This window comes from Aethalodelphis obliquidens, unplaced genomic scaffold (assembly GCF_003676395.1).
Source record: "Aethalodelphis obliquidens isolate GAN/ISIS:26980383/991018 unplaced genomic scaffold, ASM367639v1 scaffold46, whole genome shotgun sequence".
NCBI classification, from domain to species: domain Eukaryota; kingdom Metazoa; phylum Chordata; class Mammalia; order Artiodactyla; family Delphinidae; genus Aethalodelphis; species Aethalodelphis obliquidens.
This window is the reverse complement of record NW_020837990.1, coordinates 13,271,361-13,299,102: the sequence shown is the minus strand read 5'-3', so window position 1 is coordinate 13,299,102 and position 27,742 is coordinate 13,271,361. Positions and strand designations below refer to the sequence as shown.

Below are 27,742 nucleotides of genomic sequence, written 5' to 3'. Positions count from 1 at the left end.
ACCCTGTCCCCACTTTCTCCACTCTGCCAATTGATGCCTGTTCCTCAAAACTTTCTGATCACAGAAGGATAGCCCCCACCCACTGTGGCTCAATTCTGGGCCTCTGGGAACATGGCAGGGCTGTGAATCTCTTCTTCCTCTTCTCGAAAGCAGGCTGGCCTTCTCTGTCAGCTGGGAGCTTGCTGGGCCTTCAGTGGACACGAGGCTACGATATGGTTGATGCTCTGGCAGAAGTGGCACTTCTTGGGCTGGGTGGCTATTTGGAGTCCTTGGCATGATGGTCTAGACCTCCCCGGTTGTAGCACCTGTCTCCCTTTGATCTGCGTTTCTGCCTGTTCTTCCCTTTGGGCCACCTCTTGCTCCCAATAAAGAACACCCCACCAGGGCCGGTGACTCTGAGAGATTCAGGCCCTTGGCGGACTTCTTAAAGGTGAACTCCACGGCCTCACCATCCTTCAGGCTCCGGAAGCCCTCCATGTGCAGCTTACTCGGGTGCACAAAGGCATCCCCCGCAGGCCGTCATGGGCAGGAAGCCGAATCCCATGTGCAAGTTGAACCACTTACAGATGCTGGCTCCGTGCATCAGCTGCGGCTCCACGGGCGCCCTGGCCGCATCCTCCTGCGACTCCTCAGGCGCCTCGGCGCCACCACCTGCAAACTGCTGGTTTGACCCCAGAGCCCATGGCAGTTGGCTGAGCCCGGGGTCCTGGGCCCCTGGCTGGCCAGTTGCTGGCCCCAGAGAAGTCCGGAGGCAGAAAGAGTATTAATGAGGGGAAATAGTTGAAATTACTTGCTATAATGAGATTTTGGAATTTGTGTCTTTTGCTTTTCTACACCCCCTTTCAATGAATAGCCTTGTAAGTAAGAGTCTGGAACCTTCCTATCTGGGTTCAGATGCTGCCACTGCTACTGCATAGCTATATAACCTTGCACAAGGCATTTATTTCTCTGTACCCCAGACTCATTATGTATAGTATTGGGTTACTAAAAATAACCTACCTCACAGGGTCCTAGTATGAATTAACTAAATAGGTATGACAGAAATAATTTAGAATGGTTCTTGGCACATAGAAAGTACTATAGAAGTGTTTGCTGTTATTATGACCCCTGTTTTTGAAAGATAGAATTTCTTGCATTGCAAAGTTTGGAATGCCAGATACTACTACAGCATCAACTTCCCTTTTAGAAGAACTGGAAACACTCCAGGACTCACTTTTAGCCAGGGTGCTCTGCACTTCCTGAAGTGATGCTGGCCACAAAAGCAATGCTCATACAAGATAATGAAGTACCACATGACTGCAAAGTCAAGAATATCTAACCCCTAAAAACACCAAAAGGAACTTGGTTTAGATTTGTCCTATGCTTGAGAGCATAATTGGTATGAGGCAGGCAAAGATCCAATTAATGGGTGGCCCAGGCAATGGAGAGGAGATCCTGGGGATGGGAGGATGGCTCCACAGAACACCTGGACTCAGCTATGACATTCCTGACAGCTGCACACAGGAGCTGGCTCCAGGACCTGAATCCAAGTTTACAAATTCTCTAAGTTAAAAGTGATGGAACAGAGGCAACTGAACCCATGCTACACTTTTATTCTTGTAATAGCATCTTAACTCAGTAAAGTCTTTTGAAGTTTATAAATACACTTTCCAATACAAAATCTCAGTGATTCACCAGTGAAAGATAGAGGGCATATATCTTCTCTAAAAAATTCATAATATAAAAATAAGTATTAAGAGGATGATACAAATTTACTTCTCATCCCCAAAGTCATTTCCAATCTTTCACCTCTTATCCAATGGATACAGTTTTTCTTAGAGAAAACATCCTGGATCTAGAAGTTGAGAAACAAATTAGGAAAAGTGAAACTATTGAAAGGGTCATCTCAGCTAGGTAAGAAAAATAGTAACGGCACCATAAGCATGGCTCCAATGTTTAGATTTGACTCTACTCCCTCAGCCTGTACAGAAAGTCATGGCAGACACAGCTCCTACAGTGCTATGGTTTGCTGCTTCAACCCCACCCCAAACTCTGATTGAATCCATTCCAGATTCCCCCTTGCCCAAGCTGCTCAGCACTGCCTACTGCTCAGTGAAGATACTCCCAGTTGGAAGTGGTAGTTGAGGAGCAAATAAGATAGCAAATTCAATTCAACTCAACTTAATTGAATTAAATTCAGTTAAATGTGTATTTATTGAACTCCTTATAATACAAATTATATAAATGTGCTAATTCATATAAATAAACTAGGTTCAGGATTAGGGATACAAGAAATGAATATAAGGTACTATTTCTACTTTCAAAGAGCTCATAATTTAATGAGTTAGACATGTAAAAGTATTAAGAACCAAGCTGCAGGGTGCCTTTTAAGAGATATAAATGTAATAAAATGGGCTATGAGGGCACACAAAAAAGTGCTTATTTCTAATGGGGCAAGACAAGTACCCTGTGCTATAGTATCTCATTTAATCCTGTGAACTCATTAAGGTGGAAGCTATCCCCATTTGAGAGATAGAGTAACTGAGCCTGAAACAGGCTGCCCAAAGTTATGCAGGAAGTAAATGAGTGAACTTAGACTTGAACTCAGGTCTTCTGAAGCTAAAAGCTTGTATTCTGTTCCTCACATCTTGCTGACAGTCCTGATCAGATTGGGGACCTGTAAAATTCCATCGTAGGGTCCCTGAAACCCTATACATTCCATGGGAAGGCAATGCCTTGTCCTTACAAGGGTCTGAGCCTACCCTGATATTACTTACAGTGGGAATTACAACATTTCGGTGGACTTGTGCATCTGGATTACAATAAAGGCAATATTAGGGAGATATAAATCCATAATTGCAATACACTCAATAAGAAAGAGGCACAGAATCTCAGAAATCAGTCCAGGAATGGATTCTGCTCCCTGCTCTCACGAGATGCTTCTATGTCTGCAGCCCCTGTTGCAGCCCCCAGCACTGTGGCAGGTCCGTGAAGTGGTTTTCTCAGGGAGAACAAATGAGTGCTGCTGAACTGGGTGCCTGTTGCAGAACCATCATTCTATAGACTTTTTATTTGCAGCGCTCACCTTAGGAAGTTAATGCTTCTAAGTGATGCCTAGGCAAACTGCCAGTTGTTTTTGCTTAACGTTAATACGTGCTTCTGATTTGGTTACTATGGTTACAGACACTTCCAGTGTTGGCTTTCACTCAAATCAGAAGTCCCATCTTTTATACATCGTGAATGTTGCACTCTGACCCAACATTCCAATCTGGTCCCATCCAAACAGGGACCCATAACTTCATGTTGTAGTCTTCAAGGGCAGGGGGTTAGGTAAGGGGGCCTTATTTTTAAAAAAATGTTTTATGATATACTTTTATAATTAAGTGAAATGCTACCTTCTGAAAGGAAAACAGGATATTTTTTCCTAATAGGAGCCTAGGATCCAATTCAGGTGAGGGCCATTTACCTCAAATGGTACACAATTTACCTCCACGGGGAAAATTAGTTTTCTTTGCATTACTCCTCCAAAGTAATCAGAATTCAACAGAATTACTCTTCTTCATCACTACATAGTGGGGGATCCCCAATATCATGACTGGTTGCAACTTTGTCTATCATCACCCAAGGCAGAATCGCCACTGGCCCGTGAAATTACTTCCTCGGATAGCAGGATGACCTTTATAACTGCCAGCCTTCAGAAAAGTGCCTGGGGAAGCCTTAGCCCGTTCTTCCGATCAGATGCCTAGCTGCCTCTGCCTTTGATAAATTAATCATTCAGAGGGTGCCAGCTCAGATGCTGTGAGATTTAAAACAAGCATGTGCTTTACACGTCTACAGTTACCCTTCTGCTTAAGCTACTCAGACAGGAGGCTGGAGGTTGTTGGGAAGGCTGATAATGTACTCCCTGTCCCCTTTTCAAACTGCCCTTGACATTCATTTTTTACTAATTTAATCTGCATACAAGTCTTAGGCAGGGAGGTGAGGCATCCACTTAGAATGACTGGTCCTAGGCCCCATCGCCAACATTTTGGTAACAATAAAAAGATGCTCTTGGGCTTCCCTGGTGGCGCAGTGGTTGAGAGTCCGCCTGCCGATGCAGGGGACATGGGTACGTTCCCCCGGTCCGGGAAGATCCCACATGCCGTGGAGCGGCTGGGCCCGTGAGCCATGGCCGTTGAGCCTGCGCGTCCGGAGCCTGTGCTCCACAAACGGGAGAGGCCACAACAGTGAGAGGCCCACATACCGAAAAAAAAAAAAAAAGCTCTTTCTCATCATACATATTATTTTGATTCATCACTGTTTGCAGTGGCTTCGTTTTGTTCTTGCTGGAAAGGATTACGGAGAATACTTTTATTCTGGGTCTTTAAAATAGGAACGCTTTATTCTGCTCCCCTAAAACCCAGGCAGCAGGCAGCTCTGGCACTCCCCCAGAGCAAATAATGACTCGGTATTTCAATATTCATTTTGAACACTATCTATTCCCCTGGGCAGTCAGGCACATGGCCCTCTGGAAATCAAGCAGCAATAAAATCCAGTTTAAACTGGTCAAAGTTAAGACATTTCAGAGAACGTGCGCTTGTTTTTTTCTACAAGTATAAATCTGACCACACTACTGTCTGTAGCTTCTCCTCAAGGACAGCAAGTATAGCTGCTGTAGTCAGGAAGGGATCAGACAAGAAAAAGGGCTCAAATTAACTATTTGCTTGCTTGATAACCAAAACGTTCCCCAGAGCCAAAGTCACAGTAAGGATACCTAATGAGGAAGGAATAGATAACAATTCTTACTTGCCTGCAGCTGATTTCAGTTGGGGAAAGTTTAATTTAGTGCTTGTGTGGGTGGCATGTGCAAATTTGCAGAATAACTAGCATTAACTGTTTATTTACTTGTCCTTTTGGAATTTGGCTTGCAGCCTGGCAGCCATTCACTGGCCAACACTTAGCAAAAGTGAGAAGTAAGGAAAGTTTATTTTAGACAACCCCACTGCTTCTTTCTGCTCCTTCTTTCCACATCTATGGCATCCCTTCTCCCAGATGCCTCGAGCTATTACGTTCACTCTCTCTCTCTCAAAATTTGCTCTGGAAAGAATCAGAATAACTCATTTGTTCTAAGTTATGAGATATCATCCCTTTGGGACAATAATGTCTTTTTTATTCAGCAGTATTAGCAAATGAGGCATTCTACATAAATAAAATTTCCAGATAAACGAAGATTATACTTTTAAGTGCCAATTAAAAATTAATTGTCTTGGATAGCTACATTTTAAAATGCATTATGTGTATCGCTATCTTCATATGCTAAGGGTATTAAAAATAATAATTGACCAATTGTGTAGCACTTTACATACTACAAAGTGTTTTCACTTACATTTTCCCATTGATTTTGACATTTTTTAAAGGAAGATACTAGGTTCATGTTTGTAATATACGAATCATTGTTTCAAGTACAAGTTGCTATACCATAATTCATACTGCAATGTAATGCAATATCTTTCATGAATGTATATCATTTGCCCCTTCCCAGGGTCCCCGTGTTTTTGCAGTTTTTTCTGGGTCTTTGTGCTTGCCACCTCTATAGAGTCAGCTCCTATTTCTCATTGCTGGAGAACCAGTATCCAGCAATTTTGACCATCCATCCTGGTTTACTATTTCTCCTTCAACTGACTGCTTCTATGAATTAACTTATTAAAATAGTGTCTTAAAGTAAGACCAAACAAAGCTATCCATTTGTTTCAGCTTGGCTTTCAGAATGACTCTATTTCCAAGATATAAAGCTTTAAAAGTCTCCTCTCTGACCACATTTTCTCAGACCATGACCCTTTTCTGGTTTTTAATATGCTTCCATACCCAGACTGGACCTTGTTGTGAGCCAAGCCCACAATACTTTATTTTTTTAATTTTTATTTTATTTATTTATCTTTGGCTGTGTTGAGTCTTCGTTGCTGTGCATGGACTTTTCTCTAGTTGCGGTGAGCGGGGACTACTCCTCATTGCAATGTGCGGGCTCCTCATTGTGGTGGCCTCTCTTGTTGCAGGGCATGGGCTCTAGGTGTGCGGGCTTCAGTAGTTGTGGCTCGTGGGCTCCAGAGTGCCTGCTCAGCAGTTGTGGCGCATGAGCTTGGTTGCTCCGCGGCATGTGGGATCCTCCCGGACCAGGGCTTGAACTCGTGTCCCCTGCATTGGCAGGCGGATTCTTAACCACTACGCCACCAGAGAAGCCCCACAATACTTTAATTAGGATCCCCCAATTGCTTCACTTCTGAGCAAGCCCAACCATCAGGTTCCTCTGATCCTGCCCCCAGGCTGCTGAACATTCCTAGGGAAATTCAGGGGCCCATGTTGAATAGTACATTATGATTTTTAAAATTTTGTAAAAATAATACATTATTTATAGAAATGTAGAAGATGAATTTTGAGATGGTCTCTTCTCCAGTAAAGGAAATAAATCACTAGCTTCATTGGGCAGTTCAGTGTATTTCTCTTCAAACCATTTTTTGTGTGTATACGTGCACATGCATCTGTGTTTGTGTGCATTTAGATAATACTTTTAATTTTGCATTCTTCTTTTTCCACATATGTTTATATCATTGGCATGTTCCCTTGTCATTGTATAGTTTTTCTACCCATCATATTTAATGATTGCATAATATTTTGTCAAGTAGTTATAAATATTTTCAATGTAAATCATGTCTCCATTATTAGATGTTTACCTTCTTTATTATGGTTTGTGACTTTGTAAATAACACTGCAAAAACCTTTTAATATTTGTACATTTTCTCTAATTAGGATTATTTCCTAATTAGCTCCTTGAGTTAGAATTACCGATCAAATAGCAAGAACTTTTAAAAAACTTAAAGTCTCTAGAATCTTACATCTTTCCTTCACTTAAATTTTTATCTTTTCCTATTTAATATGGTCACTAATTGATCATTTATCTTGTGTCTACTTTGTGTCAGGGACTAGGGAGACCAAGAGGAATAAAACATGGTCCCTGCCCTCAAGGGATCCTCAGTTCAAAGTTATCCCATGATTGGTGCCACAATGAAGTATTTAAGTGGTGGTGACACAAGGAGAGAATGACTAACTTGACAGAGGAGGCAAGATGTTTGCCTTAAATTTTTTTTTTTTTTTTTTTTGCAGTACACGGACCTCTCACTGTTGTGGCCTCTCCCGTTGCAGAGCACAGGCTCCGGCTCAGGATGCGCAGGCTCAGCGGCCATGGCTCACGGGCCCAGCTGCTCCGCGGCATGTGGGATCTTCCCGGACCGCGGGACCAACCCATGTGCCCTGCATCGGCAGACGGACACTCAACCACTGCGCCATCAGGGAAGCCCTGCCTTAAATTTTAAAGAATGAGCAGGAATTCACCAGACAAAGGCACAGACCCTGAAGAAGAACGTTGTACTCAGAAAACTACAAGCACTTCATTTTCATTTGAACACAGTGGGGGAACCACTAAAATAAGAACACCTGATGTAATGTATTGCAAGCTAGGTATTGAGTACTTGCTAAATGTTTTGTAGACATCATCTCCAAGAGTCTTCACAGCAACCTGTGAGATAGGTATTATTAGCCACATTTTACAGATGAAGATTACTTAGTCACTGAATACTGATAAACAGCAGAAGTGTATCTGAACCCAGGTCCACCTGACTGCATAGCCAGAGGTCCTATTTGTCATGTTTTACTACCAGGTAGATTATAATTTCTGCTAAAGAGTATGGCTTCTTTTTTTAGTGCAGCAGGACTGATTATTCCCTCTTCTGTACTCTTGTCAGACCTGTACATATTTCTATTACAGCATTCATTATACTTATTTCTAGGGTCTGTTTGCAAGTATGTCTTCTCCATTAACCTGAGATTCTCAAGTGTAAAGGTTGTCTCTTATTCATATTTATCTTCTCAATGACTAACTCAGGCTCTAGCAAAGTGCAGAGATGAAATCAGTGTGAATGAATGAATTATTGGATGAATTTGTGAATTTTTAAGCCAGCCTGCAACAGGCCCTTTCTGTCTTGCAATTGCCAGTCATTTACATTTTTAGGAATTATCTGTTGTTGTTAAACACAACCATTATTAAAAATTAAATTTTATAAACATATAATTAAATACATTCTATTAAAAGCACAGGTAGCACATTGTCAAAATTCATAATTTCTTAATTATTTTACTATTACATATGCCCTTGCATTTATTTCGTTTATTGCCTCTGAATGGTGGAAATAGTCTCTAAAAGTGAGCTTCTCTTCCAACTCTGCCTTCACATTGGTATCTTACAATTGCCTGTAGTGCTGACCCTTTCTTTTCTTTTTTTTTTTTTAACATCTTTATTGGAGTATAATTGCTTTACAATTGTGTGTTATGGTATTCATTGTTCTGATTTCCCTGTTTCTCTGACTATTTCTCTTTCCTTTGCTTGTTCTTCTCTTTCTTCCTGTCTTTTAGAAGTTCTTTCTTTGGTCCTCTTAAATTCTCTTATTTTTTATTTCACCTACTTCCAAAGTGTCAATTTCTATCTCTGTAGAAACGACTTTCTCATTTATATCTCCAATACTAGCTTCTGTTTTTGGCTCCAAAATGCATATCTTATTTCCAAATACCTGCTGGGTATCCTGATCTAGATATTCTAGAATAGTTCTTGAACCACCGTGCCCATCGCATGCCTGAGACCAGCCCCCCACACCCTTGTGGCCATTCTGACTTCCGTAATCAAGCTGATGGTGACTTCCTCATTTTATTTAGTTACCTAGGCATGGATACTTAGTGTCATCTTTGTTTCCTTCCCCTCAATCCCCCTGACATTTTCCTTAAAATCTTCATCTGATAGTAGTCTTCCTTATGTTCTCTTTTCTACTGAATATTGTATAGATGAGATAGCGTGACCACATTTTGCCTTGTATTGCAGTTATTTATGCACTTGTCTTATACTTCTTAGATAGCAAGTCTTTTAAAAGGCCAGAACTAATTTTTAGAGTTCTTGGTATTCCTTAGAGCATCTAATGATATTATACATAGTAAATGCCTTATCTATATTCATTGAACTTAATTGAGTGACAGCCTGAGGGAGCTCTCTTATGATTAAATTGTATGGACTTTATGAATATATTTTGGTGTCTTAAAGGCTTTCTTTGACTAATTTCAAGTTCTTGGCTAGGGCTTGCATAATTGAGAGTGACAGATAAATAACTTCAAAGTAAGAATTTGAAAGCAGTAAGCTGAATAATGGCCCCCAAAGATGTTGACATCCTAATTCTCAGAACCTATGAATATGTTATCTTACATGGCAGAAGAAACTTCACAGACGTGACGTAAATGATCTTGAAATGGGGAGATTATCCTGGATTTTCCAATTGGGGTGTGTCCCATGTAATCACAAGGGTCCTTAGAAGGGGGAAGCAGGTGGGTCAGAGTCAGAAAAGGAGATATGATGACAGAAGCAGAAGTTAGAGTAACGTGGAGCCAGGAGCCAAGGAATGCAGGGATCTTCTAGAATGTGCAAAACACAAGGAAATGGATTCTCTCTGAAGCCTCCAGAAGAAACACAGCTTGGCTGACGCCTTGATTTTGGGCTTTTGACCTCTAGACTGATTTTGGACTTTTGATCTCTAGAACTATAAGGTAATAAAGTGTAGTTTTAAGTCTCTATGTTTATGATAACTTGTTATAGTAGCAATAGGAAATTAATACAAGGGATCTTGCTGGAATGTACATTTTAATCTGAGACAAAGCCAAGGAATCAATTCTTAATTGTGGAATTTCAAGTATATCTGTAAGCTGGTTGGAAGGGGTAGGTTTTGGCCAATACATCCACAGATTTTAAGACTGGTTGGCCGCATGACAAGGAATTACCAGAAACGCCTCAGGGGCAGAAAGTGTTCATGTGTACACATGATGTTCTGATCAGGAAACAACTCATCATAAACCCAGGAGTCAAATTAGCCTTCAGAGAATGAGAAATCAGAGAGCTAGAGGCTTCCCAGAAAGTACTCTCTTTATTAGAGATGAAGACAGTAGAGACTAAAGTGTGAAGTTAGGCCTTTGTCACAATTACCTCATGGCTGCACTGGGACCAGAATCCAAGTTGTTTTGGTCCTAGTTCAGTGTTCTTTCCTCTCCACTTCACTTTAACCATCCATATATTCAAACCACTGTTGAAAAATATCACCTTTCATTCTTTAGCAAGATTTTGGCTAATGTGATCATGTATATTAGTTACCTATTGTTGTGTAACAAATTACCCCAAACCTAGTGACTTAGAACACATTGATTATTTCTCATAGTTTCTGTCAGTCAGAAACTCAGAGGCATCTTGACTGATCATTTCTGGCTCATGGTCTCTCAGGTTGCAATCAGGATGGTGGCTGAATGGGGCTGGAATAACCACTTCCATGCTTGAAGTTGGTGTTGGCTATTGGTGTGAGGCCTCTGTTTTCTCCATGTGAGTCTCTCTATAGGGCTTCTTGAGTATCCTCATAACATGGTGGCAGGTTTCCCCCAGATCATGAACAGGTAGAAGCCTTCCTTTTTTATGATCTAGACTCAGAACTCACATAACATCACTTCCATTGTATGTGATTTATTAGAAGTGATTCACTAAGTCTGGCACACATTCAAGAGGAGGAGGATTAGATTCTACCTTTTGAAGGAAGAGTGTTAAAGAATTTTTGGACATATTTTAAAACCACCACATCATGCCTTGAACCTCATAAATTCTTTGCAAAAGATATTATTATTCTTACCCCCATTTTAAAAAGTAGGAAAGTGAGGTTTAGAGACTTTAAGAGACTTGCCAAATCTAGTCTTTGTGCCTCCAAAACTAGTGCTCTGTTTTATCCTCCACTTTCACTTTTTATTTTCCAATACCGGTGTCCTTATGGAGCAAACACGAGAAGAATATAAAATATGTCCCCCTTTTTCCTACATACTTTTGTGGCTCATTATAAAGAAGCATAAATTAAAATGAAATGTTTTCTGTGAACATACATTTTCACCTTCAATTTATTTCCCACCCTCACTTCATCTTGTTCTCCTGCCCTGCAATGGACAGAGGCTGCAGTAAGATGGCCATACAGAGTGTTCTATGGCTGTCAGTTACCGGGGTGACAAGGAGCATGATTCTTAACAGGGTACACAAGCTTCCTTCCTCCAAAGCACAGATATGCTCCATGAGAAATAGATGTTGTGTCATTTTAATCCACATGGTTAGCTGCCTCTCCTTAAAGTTCGGTGACTCTATCCAGGGTAAAGAAAGAAAAAGCAATGTATATTGATCCTCTGATATGTCCCAGATATGGTGCTTTATATACTGGTGAGCTCCTTGAGGGTGAGACTTATTTACCTTTGTCTCATGTACTTTGTAGCTATTGCTTCCAAGACTGCCCAGTCTAAAAGGCTATCTTCTCCATGAAGCCAACTTCAGTTACTCCAGCTCAAACTAATCATTTTATCACTTGCCATCGGGTTTTATATTTTGTCCTTCAATTATAGAGTTCTTGATTCTTTAGCGGGCACATAGCTTGGCTCCCTAACAGGATTGCCAGCTCCTTGAGAGCAGGGACCACAGCATATATTCCTCTGTTGTCCTCACAAAGCTCTTTCCTTCCCCTCACTTTTTTACTATAATCTACATATCAGCTCATCTCTATGGAGATTCCTGAAATAATCCATGCCAAGGTAGAGAGTATTTTAGGTGGCTTCCTACCCCACTCTCCTACATCCCATCTCAACCAGGTTTTATATTCTAGAATTCACTGTGCTACATTGACCCATTGACTGATATGCCTGGAGGGAGCTCTGGTCACTTGCCCACCTAGCCATAGTCTTCCCTGAAGGCCTCCTACATCAGGTAGGAGATACAATTCTCTTACTTACTGACCCTTTAACTCCTGGCAAGTCATTTAACCTCTTCCAGTCTCCGTTTTCTCTATCTCTTAGGGCTGTTTGTGAAAATTAATTGAGGCAGTGTGTATTAAAAAACTTTTAAAAATATACATTTTCTTACTATATTTTTAGATACTTATAAGGTAATAACAATAACCAAGATTAATAAGATAGTTAGATGTGGTAATAAAATGGAGATTTTATTTTGTACAAAGCTAACTGACTCATCTGGGCATTATAACCATAACTTTGTAAGAAAGAAAACTATCTCCATGTGGATTTTTCTCTGGAAGTAATTCCTAAGACCAGGATTCAAGTGCAAATACTATATCCCATGAAACACCAGCAGGGGAAAAAGGAATTGATATAGAAAAGGGAAGGCAGGGAAGAAGAGGTGTGTTATTTCACCAGCTACCAGAGTGGACAAATGAAGCTTATTCCCATGAGAAAACTCCAGGAAAATTATAAAGCACATGCCCTGGAATTATCCCACTCGGGAGGTGAAGGAGCAGGGGGTATTAATGCACACATTCCCATCACTCATTGCTTGCAGACTGGTGGGGGTGAGAAAGTTAATTCCTGGTACTTCCAGCCTGCCTTGTGGAGGCGTCTGGGGGTGGTGGTGGGAGCTATAGTGCAACCCTCTGGAAAAACCCACAGGCACATAACTGGCTAAAATATTGTGATCTATAATAAGAAACACATATTTGGTCTTTGTCACTGTTTCTGGCACAGAAATCCTAAAACCATTGGAATTTCTTAAATGACAAGAGTGATAAAGGTAAGACAATTTTAAGATTTTTTTTAGGTTAATGAGGTGACTTTTGGAAAGTACCTAGGTAACCTAGGGGTGGAGGCTGGCCACCATGGGAGCCAAGTGTGTGATTAGAGGGTTGGAACTTTTAGTCCCACTCCCCTGACCTCCAGGAAGGGAAGAGGGGCTGAAGTTTAAATCAATTGCCAGTGGCTGATGATTTATTCAATCATGACTATGTAATGAAGCCCCCATAAAAAACCTAAAATGGTTGGGTTTTGGAGAGCTTCTGGGTTGGTGAACACTGGATATTCAGGGAGAGTGTGTGCCCCTTCCCACATATCTTGCCCTGTGCATCTCTTCCATCTGGCTGTTCCTGAGTTATACACTCTTATAATAAACTGGTTATCTAGTAAGTAAAATGATTTTCTGAGTTTTATGAACAGCTCTATTAAATTAATCAAACTCAAGGAGGGGGGTCATTGGAACCTTCGATCTATAGTCAGTCAGTCAGAAGCACAGGTAACCACCTGGACTTGCTATTGGTGTCTGAAGTGGGGCTGGGGGGACAGTCTTGAAGGACTGTCTCCTGGGAGATAGTGTCAGAATTGAGTTGTAGGCCACCCAGCTGGTGTCTGAGAATTGCTTGGTATGGTGGGAAACATTTCCCCCAAATGAATAAATTAGGCATCATATTTTTATATTCATTATTTAATTATATCTGGGTTTCATAATAACTTTATGAGTTATTTATCAGAAAGTATTATTATTATAAGCCAAATTCTACAGATGAGAAGCCTGGCACTAAGTTATGAGTTAGAATTTCTTGTTTAAAAGGCAGAAAATAAAGAATTAATTCTTTTGATCTGAAATGCATAAGTCACAGAAAATTTATAATGATAAAAGCTAATATGTGGTTATTTAAAGGATAATATAGTCAACAATGCCTGGAAATCAGAAGCAAAATTCCTTTTTCTATAGTAAAGGGCATTTAATATAAACTTAAAAAAAAAAAGGTTATGTGTGCGTCAATTGTTCTTAAATTGTTTTTGTAAAACTTTTGCCATGTTTCCAGCATTTTTATGGAGTCTTAAGAGGAAAAAATTACTCTGTGAACATTTTTTTCTTAGTAGGGCAAATAAATAAATAAAGATGAAACTCTGCATGCCTCTGAAACCCAGATAAGTGTTCCTTTGTAACTCTCACCAATATAGAAAAATCTATTTAAATTTTCTCACTTCCCCTTTCCTTTCAAACATGATCCAGTTAGCCTTGGCTCCCACCTCCTCCTTCCCCAGTTATAAAACCAAACAGAATGTTTGTACTGAAGGGACAAGTCTGTGCAGTGACTCAGAGGAAACAAGTGTTTATAAACCGTGTTTCACTAAAGCCTCAGCACAAACATGGTTGTGGCCCAATTCCAGATTGGACAGGGTGAAACTCAGTAGTATAGGCCTGGCAAAGCAGAGTTGGAGGAGTCTAGCCAGAAACAAGACCTGGGCTGCAGGAGGCCTTGAGGCAACACCATACCTTGGAGATCTTTCATCTCCAAAGGTCAAAACAAAAATTGCTTAAAACTAAGTCAGACAAATAAATGTTTGGGTTTTGCTGGAATGGCGTATTCTCTTTGAATTTTCAGTAGTTTAGCCTGGCTGCAGCTTCCTTGCTGGTGAATCTCTATTTCACTGTGTCCACGAGCTGTGTTCTTTACGTAATATTTTGCCCTAGGGCCTACACTGACCATATCTGCCTGAAATTCAAAAGGTTGCAAGGATAGTTCGGTTTATCTCTGAAGTCAGTCAGATCTAGTTTTGACCCTCAATTCTCTGCTTTATACTTTCATTTGAAAAATATTTACCGAAGACTTATTTTGTGCCAAGTATGGTTTTAAGTGCTGAGAATGAGTGAGCCAGCAGGATAGACGAAGTCCCTATTTCCCTGGTCTTCCCTTCTACTTGGAGTAAACAGGAAAAAAAAAAAAAAAAGAAAACGAGAACACACATTATTTCACAGTGATGGCAGTAATGTCATGAAAATACAGTAAGTCCCCTGCATACAAACGAGTTCTTTTCCAAAAGTGTGTTCGTAACTCCAATTTGTTTGTAAGTCCAAAAAAGTTAGTCTAGGTACCCAGCTAACACAATCAGCTATATAGTACTGTAGTGTAATAGGTTTATAATGTTTTTCACACAGATAATACATTAAAAACAAACACACACACAAAAAAGAAAACATTTTTAATCTTACAGTACAGTACCTTGAAAAACACAGTAGTACAGTACAACAGCTGCCATCCAGGGGCTGGCATTGTGTGAACAGGCAAGAAGAGTTACTGACTGGAGGAGGGAGAGGAGGTAGGAGATGGTAGAGCTGAAGGACTGTTAGCAGTTGGAGATGGAGGGCAAGCTACAATTTCACTCACTCCTGACGTTGATGGCACAGGTTCTGGTTCCCTGCTGGATTCGATTCTATCTACCCTCTTGAAGAAACGATCCAGTGATATCTGGGTAGTAGCTCTTTTTTTCTCATCATAGATGACACGGTAGCACTAGATTGCGTTCTGAACAACTGCTGCAACCTTCGTGTACCATTCTACATTCAGGTCCTGTGCCTCAAACACTAACATTGCCTCCTCAAATAAAGAAAATTCCCTTGCCATTTCCTGCGTCGTGAATCTCTTTGGTTCTTCAGTTACTTCTTCTTCCTGTTGTCTCTCTTTGTCCTTTCTCTGGGCCTCCAATTCCATCAGGTCTTCATTAGTATGCTCCTGGTGTTGCACAGCAAGGAGTTCAGTGAAGTCGTCCTCTTGCAGATCTAGCTCCAGCTTCTTGCTGAGGGCCACTAAGTTAGTGAAGACTTCTTTGGACTCCTCATTCACCTTCTCAAATCCATGAAAATCATGAACAAACTGCGGGCAATGCTTCTTTCAAACCTCATTTGTGGTGATGGCCATAACCTCACACCAAGCAAAGTCAATGTTCTTTATGGCCTCGTAGATGTTATAGTCCTTCCAAAATTGTCGCAAGATTGTTCCTGGTTCGTCACTCGCCTTTACTGCCTGACGAAAAGTATGATGTAAAATAATATTTCTTGACTCCCTGGTCCATAAGTTGGATGAGCGACATAGTATTCGTTGGCAGATGCACTACTTTGACTTTGGGGTGAAAGTCATCCATGAATGGAGGGTGGCCTGGAGCATTGTCGAGCAGCAAAAGAATTTTGAATGGGACGTCCTTCTCCAAGCAGTATTTCTTTACCTCAGGGATAAAGTGGTGGAAAAACCAATCCTGGAAAATGGCCTGTGTAACCCAGGCTTTGGGGTACTCTTCCACACGACAGGAAAAGAGCCCTTGCCTATGTTTTCAAGGGCTTTTGGGTTCTCTGAATGATAAACTAAGAGAGGCTTCAGCTTCAGATCGCTGGAAGCATTGCCACCAAACAACAGAGTTAGCCTATCGTCTGCTGCTTTATAGACTGGCATCAAATTTTTTTTTTTATTTTTTTAACATCTTTATTAGAGTATAATTGCTTTACAATGGTGTGTTAGTTTCTGCTTTATAACCAAGTGAATCAGTTATACATATACATATGATCCCATATCTCTTCCCTCTTGCGTCTCCCACCTTCCCTATCCCACCCCTCCAGGCGGTTACAAAGCACCGAGCTGATCTCCCTGTGCTATGTGGCTGCTTCCCACTAGCTATCTACCTTACATTTGGTAGTGTATATATGTCCATGCCTTTCTCTCAATTTGTCACAGCTTACCTGTCACCCTCCCCATATCCTCAAGTCCATTCTCTAGTAGGTCTGTGTCTTTATTCCTGTCTTACCCCTAGGTTCTTCATGACATTTTTATTTTCTTAAATTCCATATATATGTGTTAGCATATGGTATTTGTCTTTCTCTTTCTGACTTACTTCACTCTGTATGACAGACTTAGGTCTATCCACCTCATTACAAATAGCTCAATTTTGTTTCTTTTTATGACTCAGTAATATTTCATTGTATATTTGTGCCACATCTTCTTTATCCATTCATCCAACGATGGACACTTAGGTTGTTTCCATCTCTGGGCTATTGTAAATAGAGCTTCAATGAATATTTTGGTACATGACTCTTCTAGAATTATGGTTTTCTCAGGGTATACACCCAGTAATGGGATTGTTGGGTCATATGGTAGTTCTATTTGTAGTTTTTTAAGGAACCTCCATACTATTCTCCATAGTGGCTGTACCAATTCACATTCCCACCAGCAGTGCAAGAGTGTTCCCTTTTCTCCACACCCTCTCCAGCATCTATTGTTTCTAGATTTTTTGATGACGGCCATTCTGACTGGTGTGAGATGATATCTCATTGTAGTTTTGATTTGTATTTCTCTAATGATTAATGATGTTGAGCATTCTTTTATGTGTTTGTTGACAGTCTGTATGTCTTATTTGGAGAAATGTCTATTTAGATCTTCTGCCCATTTTTGGATTGGGTTGTTTGTTTTTTTATTATTGAGCTGCATGAGCTGCTTATAAATTTTGGAGATTAATCCTTTGTCAGTTGCTTCATTTGCAAATATTTTCACCCATTCTGAGGGTTGTCTTTTGGTCTTGTTTATGGTTCCCTTTGCTGTGCAAAAGCTTTGAAGTTTCATTAGGTCCCATTTGTTTATTTTTGTTTTTATTTCCATTTCTCTAGGAGGTGGGTCAAAAAGCATCTTGCTGTGATTTATGTCATAGAGTGTTCTGCCTATGTTTTCCTCTAAGAGTTTGATAGTTTCTGGCCTTACATTTAGGTCTTTAATCAATTTGAGCTGATTTTTGTGTGTGGTGTTAGGGAGTGATCTAATCTCATACTTTTACATGTACCTCTCCAGTTTTCTCAGCACCACTTATTGAAGAGGCTGTCCTTTCTCCACTGTACATTCCTGCCACCTTTATCAAAGATAAGGTGACCATATGTGCGTGGGTTTATCTGTAGGCTTTTATCCTGTTCCATTGATCTATATTTCTGTTTTTGTGCCAGCAACATACTGTCTTGATTACTGTAGCTTTGTAGTATAGTCTGAAGTCAGGGAGCCTGATTCCTCCAGCTCTGTTTTCCGTTCTCAAGATTGCTTTGGGTATTCGGGATCTTTTGTGTTTCCATACAAATTGTGAAACTTTTTGTTCTAGTTCTGTGAAAAATGCCAGTGGTAGTTTGATAGGGATTGCATTGAATCTGTAGATTGCTTTGGGTAGTAGAGTCATTTTCACAATATTGATTCTTCCAATCCAAGAACATGGCATATCTCTCCATCTATTTGTATCATTTTTAATTTCTTTCATCAGTGTCTTATAATTTTCTGCATACAGGTCTTTAGTCTCCTTAGGTAGGTTTATTCCTAGATATTTTATTCTTTTTGTTGCAATGGTAAATGGGACTGTTTTCTTGATTTCACTTTCAGATTTTTCATCATTAGTGTATAGGAATGCCAGAGATTTCTGTGCATTAATTTTGTAACCTGCTACTTTACCAAATTCATTGATTAGCTCTAGTAGTTTTCTAGTAGCATCTTTAGGATTCTCTATGTATAGTATCATGTCATCTGCATGCAAACAGTGACAGCTTTACTTCTTCTTTTCTGATTTGGATTCCTTTTATTTCGTTTTCTTCTCTGATTGCTGTGGCTAAAACTTCCAAAACTATGTTGAATAAGAGTGGTGAGAGTGGGCAACCTTGTCTTGTTCCTGATCTTAGTGGAAATGCTTTCAGTTTTTCACCATTGAGGACGATGTTGGCTGTGGGTTTGTCATATATGGCCTTTATTATGTTGAGGAAAGTTCCCTCTATGCCTGCTTTCTGCAGGGTTTTTCTCATTAATGGGTGTTGAATTTTGTCGAAAGCTTTCTCTGCATCTATTGAGATGATCAAATGGTTTTTCTCCTTCAATTTGTGAACATCGTTTATCACATTGATTGATTTGCGTATATTGAAGAATCCTTGCATTCCTGGAATAAACCCCACTTGATTATGGTGTATGATCCTTTTAATGTGCTGCTGGATTCTGTTTGCTAGTATTTTGTTGAGGATTTTTGCATCTATGTTCATCAGTGATATTGGCCTGCAGTTTCCTGTCTTTGTGACATCCTTGTCTGGTTTTGGTATCAGGGTGATGGTGGCCTCGTAGAATGAGTTTGGGAGTGTTCCTCCCTCTGCTATATTTTGAAAGAGTTTCAGAAGTATAGGTGTTAGCTCTTCTCTAAATGTTTGATAGAATGCGCCTGTGAAGCCATCTGCTCCTGGGCTTTTGTTTCTTTGAAGATTTTTAATCACAGTTTCAATTCAGTGCTTGTGATTGGTCTGTTCATATTTTCTATTTCTTCCTGATTCAGTTTTGGCAGGTTGTGCATTTCTAAAAATTTGTCCATTTCTTCCAGGTTTTCCATTTTATTGGCCTAGAGTTGCTTGTAGTATTCCCTCATGATCTTTTGTTTTTCGGCAGTGTCAGTTGTTACTTCTCCTTTTTCATTTGTAATTCTGTTGATTTGAGTCTTCTCCCTTTTTTTCTTGATGAGTCTGGCTAATGGTTTATCAATTTTTTTTTTATCTTCTCAAAGAACCAGCTTTTACTTTTAGTGATCTTTGCTACCGTTTCCTTCATTTCTTTCCCATTTATTTCTGATCTGATTTTTATGATTTCTTTCCTTCTGCTAAATTTGGTGGTTTTTTGTTCTTCTTTCACTAATCGCTTTAGGTGCAAGGTGAGGTTGTTTTTTTGAGATGTTTCCTGTTTCTTAAGGTAGGATTGTATTGCTATAAACTTCCCTCTTAGAACTGCTTTTGCTGCATCCCATAGGTTTTGGGTCGTTGTGTCTCCATTGTCTTTTGTTCCTCGGTATTGTTTTATTTGCTCTTTGATTTCTTCAGTGATCACTTCGTTATAAAGTAGTGTATTGTTTAGCCTCCAAGTGTTTGTATTTTTTACAGACCTTTTCCTGTAATTGATATCTAGTCTCATAGCGTTGTGGTCAGAAAAGATACGTGATACAATTTCAATTTTCTTAAATTTACCAAGGCTTGAGTTGTGACCCAGGATATGATCTATCCTGGAGAATGTTCCATGAGCACTTGAGAAAAATGTGTATTCTGTTATTTTTGGATGGAATGTCCTATAAATATCAATTAAGTCCATCTTGTTTAATGTATCATTTAAACTTTGTGTTTCCTTATTTATTTTCATTTTGGATGATCTGTCCATTGGTGAAAGTGGGGTGTTAAAGTCCCCTACTATGGGCTTCCCTGGTGGCGCAGTGGTTGAGAGTCCGCCTGCCGATGCAGGGGACACGGGTTCGTGCCCTGGTCCGGGAAGATCCCACATGCCGCGGAGCGGCTGGGCCCGTGAGCCATGGCTGCTGAGCCTGCGCGTCCAGAGCCTGTGCTCCACAATGGGAGAGGCCACAGCAGTGAGAGGCCTGCATACCGCAAAAAAAAAAAAAAAAAAAAAAAAAAAAAAAAAAAAAAAAAGTCCCCTACTATGAATGTGTTACTGTTGATTTCCCCTTTTATGGCTGTTTGTATTTGCCTTATGTATTGAGGTGCTCCTATGTTGGGTGCATAAATGTTTACAATTATTATTTCTTCTTCTTGGATCGATTCCTTGATCATTATGTAGTGTCCTTCTTTATCTCTTTTAATAGTCTTTATTTTAAAGTCTATTTTGTCTGATATGAGAATTGCTACTCCAGCTTTCTTTTGGTTTGCCTTTGCATGGAATATCTTTTTTCATCCCCTCACTTTCAGTCTGTATGTGTCTCTAGGTCTGAAGTGGGTCTCTTGTAGACAGCATATATATGGGTCTTGTTTTTGTATCCATTCAGCCAATCTGTGTCTTTTGGTGGGAGCATTTAGTCCATTTACATTTAAGGTAATTATCAATATGTATGTTCCTATTCCCATTTTCTTAATTGTTTTGGGTTTGTTATTGTAGGTCTTTTCCTTCTCTTGTGTTTCTTGCTTAAAGAAGTCCCATTAGCATTTGTTGTCAAGCTGGTTTAATGGTGCTGAACTTTCTCAGCTTTTGCTTTTCTGTAAAGGTTTTAATTTCTCCATCAAATCTGGATGAGATCCTTGCTGGGTAGAGTAATCTTGTTTGCAGGTTTTTCTCCTTCATCACTTTAAATATGTCCTGCCAATCCCTTCTGGGTTGCAGGGTTTCTGCTGAAAGATCAGCTGTTAACCTTATGGGGATTCCCTTGTGTGTTTTTGGTTGTTTTTCCCTTGCTGCTTTAATATGTTTTCTTTGTATTTAATTTTTGACAGTTTGATTAATATGTGTCTTGGCGTGTTTCTCCTTGGATTTATCCTGTATGGGACTCCCTGTTCTTCGCTCAGACAGGACAGGGTTAAAGGAGCCACTGATTCAGGGGCTCTGGCTCACTCAGGCTGGAGGGAGGGAGGGGCACGATGCAGCGTGAGCCTGTGGCAGCAGAGGCCAGTGTGACATTGCACCAGCCTGAGGCGCACAGTGTGATCTCCTGGGGAAGTTGTCCCTGGATCCCGGGACCCTGGCAGTGGCGAGCTGCACAGGCTCCCCGGAAGGCGGGTGTGGATAGTGACCTGTGCTGGCACACAGGCTTCTTGGTGGCAGCAGCAGCAGCCTTAGTGTCTCATGCCCGTCTCTGGGGTCTGTGCTTTTAGCCGCGGCTCACGCCCGTCTCTGGAGCTCCTTTAAGCAGTACTCTTAATCCCCTCTCCTCGCGCACCAGGAAAAGAAAGAGGGAAGAAAAAGTCTCTTGACTCTTCGGGAGGTCTAGACTTTTCCCCGGTCTCCCTCCCGGCTAGCCGTGGTGCACTAACCCCCTGCAGGCTGTGTTCACGCCGCCATCCCCAGTCCTCTCCCTGCACTCCAACCGAAGCCCGAGCCTCAGCTCCCAGCCCCACCCGCCCAGGCGGGTGAGCAGACAAGCCTCTCGGGCTGGTGAGTGCCGGTCGGCACCGATCCTCTGTGCAGGAATCTCCCCGCTTTGCCCTCCGCACCCCTGTTTCTGTGCTCTCCTCCATGGCTCCGAAGATTTCCCCCTCCTCCACCCGCAGTCTCTGCCTGCGAAGGGGCTTCTTTTGTGTGGAAACCTTTCTTCCTTCACAGCTCCCTCCCACTAGTGCAGGTCCCATCCCTATCCTTTTGTCTCTGTTTATTCTTTTTTCTTTTGCCCTACCCACGTATGTGGGGAGTTTCTTGCCTTTTGGGAGGTCTGAGGTCTTCTGCCAACATTCAGTAGGTGTTCTGTAGGAGTTGTTCCACGTTTAGATGTATTTCTGGTTTATCTGTGGGGAGGAAGGTGATCTCTGCGTCTTACTCTTCCACCATCTTCCCCTCGTCCTCCTGGCATCAACTTTTTCTCCTTTCTGATGTAACTTTGGTCTGGCATCCTATTCCAGTACAGTCCTGTCTCATCCACATGAAAAACCTGCTTGGGTAAATATGTGCCCTCATCAGTAATTTCTCGAAGTGTTTCAGGAAATTCCGGGGCCGCTACCGTATCTGCACTCGCTACCTCGCCGCTTACTTTTACATTGTGAAAGTTGGCTCTAGCCTTGAATTGATGAAAACAGCCATTGCTGGCATTAAAATATGCACCCTCTGATTCTTCGCCGTGTTTCTTCTTCAAGTCTTCATAAAGGCAGTTAGCTTTCTCTTGAAACAGCATTAAACTGATGGGGATTGACGCTGATGCTGATCCTGAATCACACACTGGGAAGTTTCTCCGATTCCTCCATCACATTTCCACGTTTCTTTGATATTATTGTCGACATCATTGGCACAGCAGACTTCACATGTTCCATGATCTTGTCCTTGTTCTTTAGAATCGGACCGATGGTTGAACGATTCATGTTATGAGAATGAGCGATGTCTACCATCTTTTCACCTCACTCCATTCTCTCAATTACTTTCACTTTTGTTGCCATCGTTATTGTTTGGAACTTCTTAGCAGTACCAGCTACATCATCGCTGCTTTTACGCTTGCTTCCAGACATCCTGGGCTTGAAATAAAGATACTGCACTACTGCACTCTATACAGTACTGTACAGTAAAGTACACAAAAGCACAACCACTTGTAGAGGATGCACGCATGTGACAATATATGCCAGACGTGTGAACTAACATGATTGGACATGCAAACACACTTTTGAATCTTTGAAAGTTTGCAACTTGAAGGGTCTTATATAGGGGACTTACTGTAAATCAGGGAGCTTGACTGGGCAATGAGGAAAGCCCTATGCAAGATTGTGAGGAGGAGGCTCCTATGAAGAAGTGACATTTAAGCTGAGACCGGAATGACATGAAGGACCCTTGAGGATAAGAGTACTCCTGGCACAGGCTCACAAGGTCCTGAGAGAGGAATAACCTTGGCCCATTTGAAGAACAAGAAATCCCATGAGGCTGGAGCACTGAGAGTGAGGGAGAGGAAGATGAGGTAAGTTGGAGAGTATGGCAGGTGAAAGATGAACGCCCATTCTTTGAGACACCTCTCACAGAGAGGTGGGTATATTTCCCCTCCCCTTGAATCTGGAGTGGGCTCCAACTGTTTGTGTTGAACCCCAGCGTGTGGCAGAAATGATGCTGGGCAAGTTCTGAGCCTAGACTTTAGGATGGCTGACACCTCCATTTTAGTCATTCTGTGGCTCTAAACTGACATGTGAGAAGGCTGACCACCTGCTGGAGAGACCACCTGGAGAGGCCCTGAGAATAAATACATGAAGAGGATAGGGCCAAACCTTCCAGCTGTTGTCCCTGCCAAGGTGCCAGACAAATGAGGGAAACCATCTCAGATCAGATTAGTTGCCAGCTGAATATCACTGAGTGACTCCAGTAGATGCCTCATGAGACAGAAGAACCACCTGGCTGAGCCTTGCCCAATCCTGACATACTAAATCATGAGATAGAATTCAATGGTGGTTGTTTTAAACCACTAAATTTTAGGGTAATTTGTGTCTCAGCAAATGATATCCAGAACAGAGACACAGGTTGAAGCCAGGTTACTTTGATCCTTAGCCAGGATAAAGGGTTTGGCTTAAGATGGTTGAGGTACCACAGGAGGGTTTAAGCAAGAGGTGTAGGAACTACATTTTAAAACTTCCTTTGACTGCTGTTTGTTTCTGGTTTCCTAGTTCTTTGCCTCATACAAGTAACTGAACTCTGCCTTGGTCTCTTTAACTGTAAAATAAGAATAATAATAGTGCCTACATCAGAGGATTGTTTGAGGATAAAATAATATAAAATCATTAACAAGAGTGCCCAGCACCTGGTTAAGGGTTCCTAGAATGATATCTGCAATTGTTACTGTTTTGCTGGCTCAGCTTCAGAATTGAGAAGACTCTAGCCACACTTAAATTCCTCTCAACAAGTTCAGGAAGCCCTGAGGAGAACTGTATTATTCACATTCCAGTTGGTGCCTCTCATATGCACCAGAAATGTCCAGCAAAGCTGCCATCAGGTGTTCTCCACAGCCTTCTCTCCTCCTCTGATGTTGGTCCCATGGATCCTTGGAAACAGCAAGCCACATTAGCCTGACTGGATAGCGGCCCAAGCCTTTGCAGTCCTCTTTTGTGGCTGCTTTGTCCCCTCCAGCATAGGATGTACCAGGTTGCTACCTCTTAGGCTGTCAGTTGGTGGACTCGGGCCATCATCATGCTCAAGTGGGGTAAACAGCCTCTCTCCTCCCCCTTGGAGAAGAAACTGCCAGAAGAGTGATTCCTTGATCTCCTGGATTCCTACAGAACTTTCAATAATGAAAGTATATTATGTTGTGTTATGTTAGATTACGTTATCTATTTCAGTAATGCCCATTATAAGGTGACTTAGTCCAACCACAAGTGGACTGTGAACAATCTCACTTGCTGATAAGCTCTCTACTTGGCATCTGCCGTCCTTCCCCTTACCCAGCCTCTGCTTCCCTTGTTTGTGCATTAGGTCAGTTTTTCTCAAGCCTGCGTTGGAAAACATCAGTTCAATTCTTCAGACATGTCCCATTAAAAAAGAAAAAAAGTGTTCTTGGTTAAATGACTGCTCCTTTCCACCTTTCCATTTCAGAGACTCACAGTGCACATCTCCATACTAAGACCATGAGACACACTCCAGCAAGAAACACTGTTTCACTTGGCTTACTCCAGTATTTCATAAACCTATTTAATCACAGAAGTGTTTTGTTTTCTCCTATGAAGAAATGTTTGAGAGGTGCTACATTTAGTTCCTTCACCACTTCCACAGATTATAAGCTTTCTTTTATTTAGTTTTTACCCTGACTCTTTCAATTATAATAAATAATACCAGAATTTTTTATTCTTCTGGATGTTAGTTTTGTTGCATAGTGAATAGACTGCCTGGGTTTGAGTCCTGAATCCATTACTTATAGCTACATAACTTTGGACAATTACTGATATGTAAAATGAAGGTAATAATAGCATTTTCCTCTCAATACGGCTGCTGTGATGATTAAATGATCTCATGCACAGAAAGCGAGTTCCACATTTTCTGCTCATGAGTGTTAGCTGTTATTGCTATAATTATATTATGTTACATTACATTATATTATTATTACTATTATTATTATTTTTAAAAAGCAGTCAACATTTAGGGTCTATAAATATTTCTTTATATAAAGATTTGTCCAGCTTTATCTGAAGTAAGTCATCCTGTTCTCTTCTGAATCATCACTGCTCTACAGTGTTTGACTTTAGGACAGGTCAATACAGGTAGTGTATTGATATCACTGATATTAATATGAGAAACGTGTTAACTAAATGCTTTTTTTCCTCCACCTCCTGTATAACACTTCAGCCATTACACAACAAATATCTCCAAAAGAAAGGTTATTGGAGAGGTGTAAGCCTCGTGTTAGCCATTTATTCTAAGTACTCAAGAGTTCTCTAGTTCAGAAGTTCTTACTATGTTTAGGAGAGCCATGCATGGTGCGGTAAGAATCCGTATTGATCCCATTTTCTAAATGAGGCCTTCAAGGCATACGGAAATTTTATTTTTATATTTCTGCCACTGGAAGCAAAAAGACATAGGCTGGTTATCAGGGTAGTGGAAATCATGACTAGGACCTCTCCAGGATCTGCTAGCAGTCACTGTGGGGGCTGCTTAGCAGTTTTTGTGGGGGCAGTCAGAGCCAGCCTCGAAGAAAGGGAACAGCAGCCCTTTGATTCCAGCCTCCAGGGAGCGGGTACAAACAGCATTTTTTTGACTTCGCGAGAGAAAGTTAAGGCCAGTGTTTCCTTTTTGAAGTATAGAAGATCTGGGTTGAATTGAATACAGATAGACTACAGTTTATCATAAATTGAAGTTTAGTGATAAACACGTTCCATAGTTTCCCTTGATCTTGCTCTATATGGCAGTCTTCTTTAAATTATATGTATATTATCAACAGCAAAAAGCAGGTTAGATGCTCTTCTCAGCTTCCTGTGTCTTGCCATGCAGACAGCTGCCCCAAAGAGGAAGGATTCTATATACGGGAAAATATTCAATAAGGCTATCCTTGAAAACTTGAACTTACATTAATGGTGATTGTACTTAGTACAATCACTTAATAATCAGCTTTATTGACTTTGAAGCCTTCTGATTTAGAAGCAATAAGCTTTCAGGCACATCTTTTGACTAATGTAAAGATGGAAGTGATTTTATAATGCAAAGCACAAGCCTCCTTACAGAACTGTTATTATTGTTATCATTATTTTTTTGGCTGGCTTTCTTGCTTGCATTCTCTCCATCCTTGCACAGAACATGGTTTTCTTATGACTGGGAAGAGCAGGAGTCCTCAGTGGGTCATTTAACACCCAGAGGGCAGGGCTGTGCCCATCTTGTTCCCACTGTATCTCCAAGGCTGATATCACTCTGCTCTGGCACTGAAGATTGCTTTTTAAAAAGTCAAAAATCAATTTTGAGTCTTTTTAAAGAGCAACTTTTTCTAGAATCCAAAATACGATGCAAATATGAAAGATGTCTTCTTTCCTATCAATTGTGGTCTTCTTCAAGACAATTTCATATGTTGCCAAAAGCAAGAAGACAAGTATCTCTTAAATGCAATGCAGACAAATTGCCTACTGCTATTTAATGAAAAGGAAACAAAATTGATCTTACTTTGTACTTTTACACAAATAAAAATATTTTTAAACCCTCAGGCCAGAAAACTTCCCTAGAGTAATACTGGATGATGGCTTCACATTTTTTTCTTTACAAAAATATCAATACAAACTCTCTAATATATGGGTTTTATCTTATTTTGTGCAAAATCAAACCATAAAATAATTTTTATCATCTATAATATACATAGTCATGTTTTGCTGGAGTTCTTCTCAAAAACTTGTTCTCTAAGATATATCTCAAAGTGAATAAAAATAAAGTTATAAAAATATTTCTATTGGCAATATATTTTTTTCCTGCTGTTTCAATGAACCAAAAGGGTGAGAGAAAAGATTCACTGGGAATTCATTTGTTAGTAATTTACACATACAGTATCTTGGAATATTTTTCCTGCAAATGACTTTATATTGGAGATGAATCTTCCTACAGCTTCTAATTCAAACCATGTGTTCTGGGTTTAATATCAGGATCATTCTCGACTATCTGGCTTGAAGGACAAGGAAGGACAAAGAGCCCTTTAATAACAATGCAATATAATTATAAAAAGAAGAACCCAAACCAAGAGAAAGATGTTGCCATAAACTTCAATGTCTATGAAATTGGCATTCAGCTTATTTCTCTGAGTATCTATGAATTCAGCTTAAAAGGTTCTCTGTTTTATCATTACTGGCATCCAAATCACAAGCCACACATCAGCTTTCAAGATTAAGTCTTGCTCTCCTCTTCTTGGCGATGTGTGTTTCTGTGTGTGTGTGTGTGTGTGTGTGTGTGTTCTTTCCAAATTAATCACTCTTGCTTTGCAAAATACAAAACATAGGATTTATGGGAAAATGGCAAAACTTGTGGGAAATCATACTGGTTACCATATACCATAGTCTTGTTAATTTGAAACAATTTTCTGTGCAGATTTTTCTATTCCCCACCCTCTCATCTGGAAAGCATACATGAACCTTCCTTAAAAATATGCCAGCAGGGCTTCCCTGGTGGTGCAGTGGTTGAGAGTCCGCCTGCCGATGCAG

The 27,742-nt window shown here is 40.6% G+C and overlaps 1 pseudogene; it reads right to left on the bottom strand.

Annotated features, from left to right (window-relative positions):
• Nucleotides 1-89: 89 nt before the first annotated feature.
• On the bottom strand, nucleotides 90-22,287 carry LOC113606972 (protein lin-28 homolog A pseudogene; annotated as a pseudogene).
• Between the last annotated feature and the right edge of the window lie 5,455 nt (nucleotides 22,288-27,742).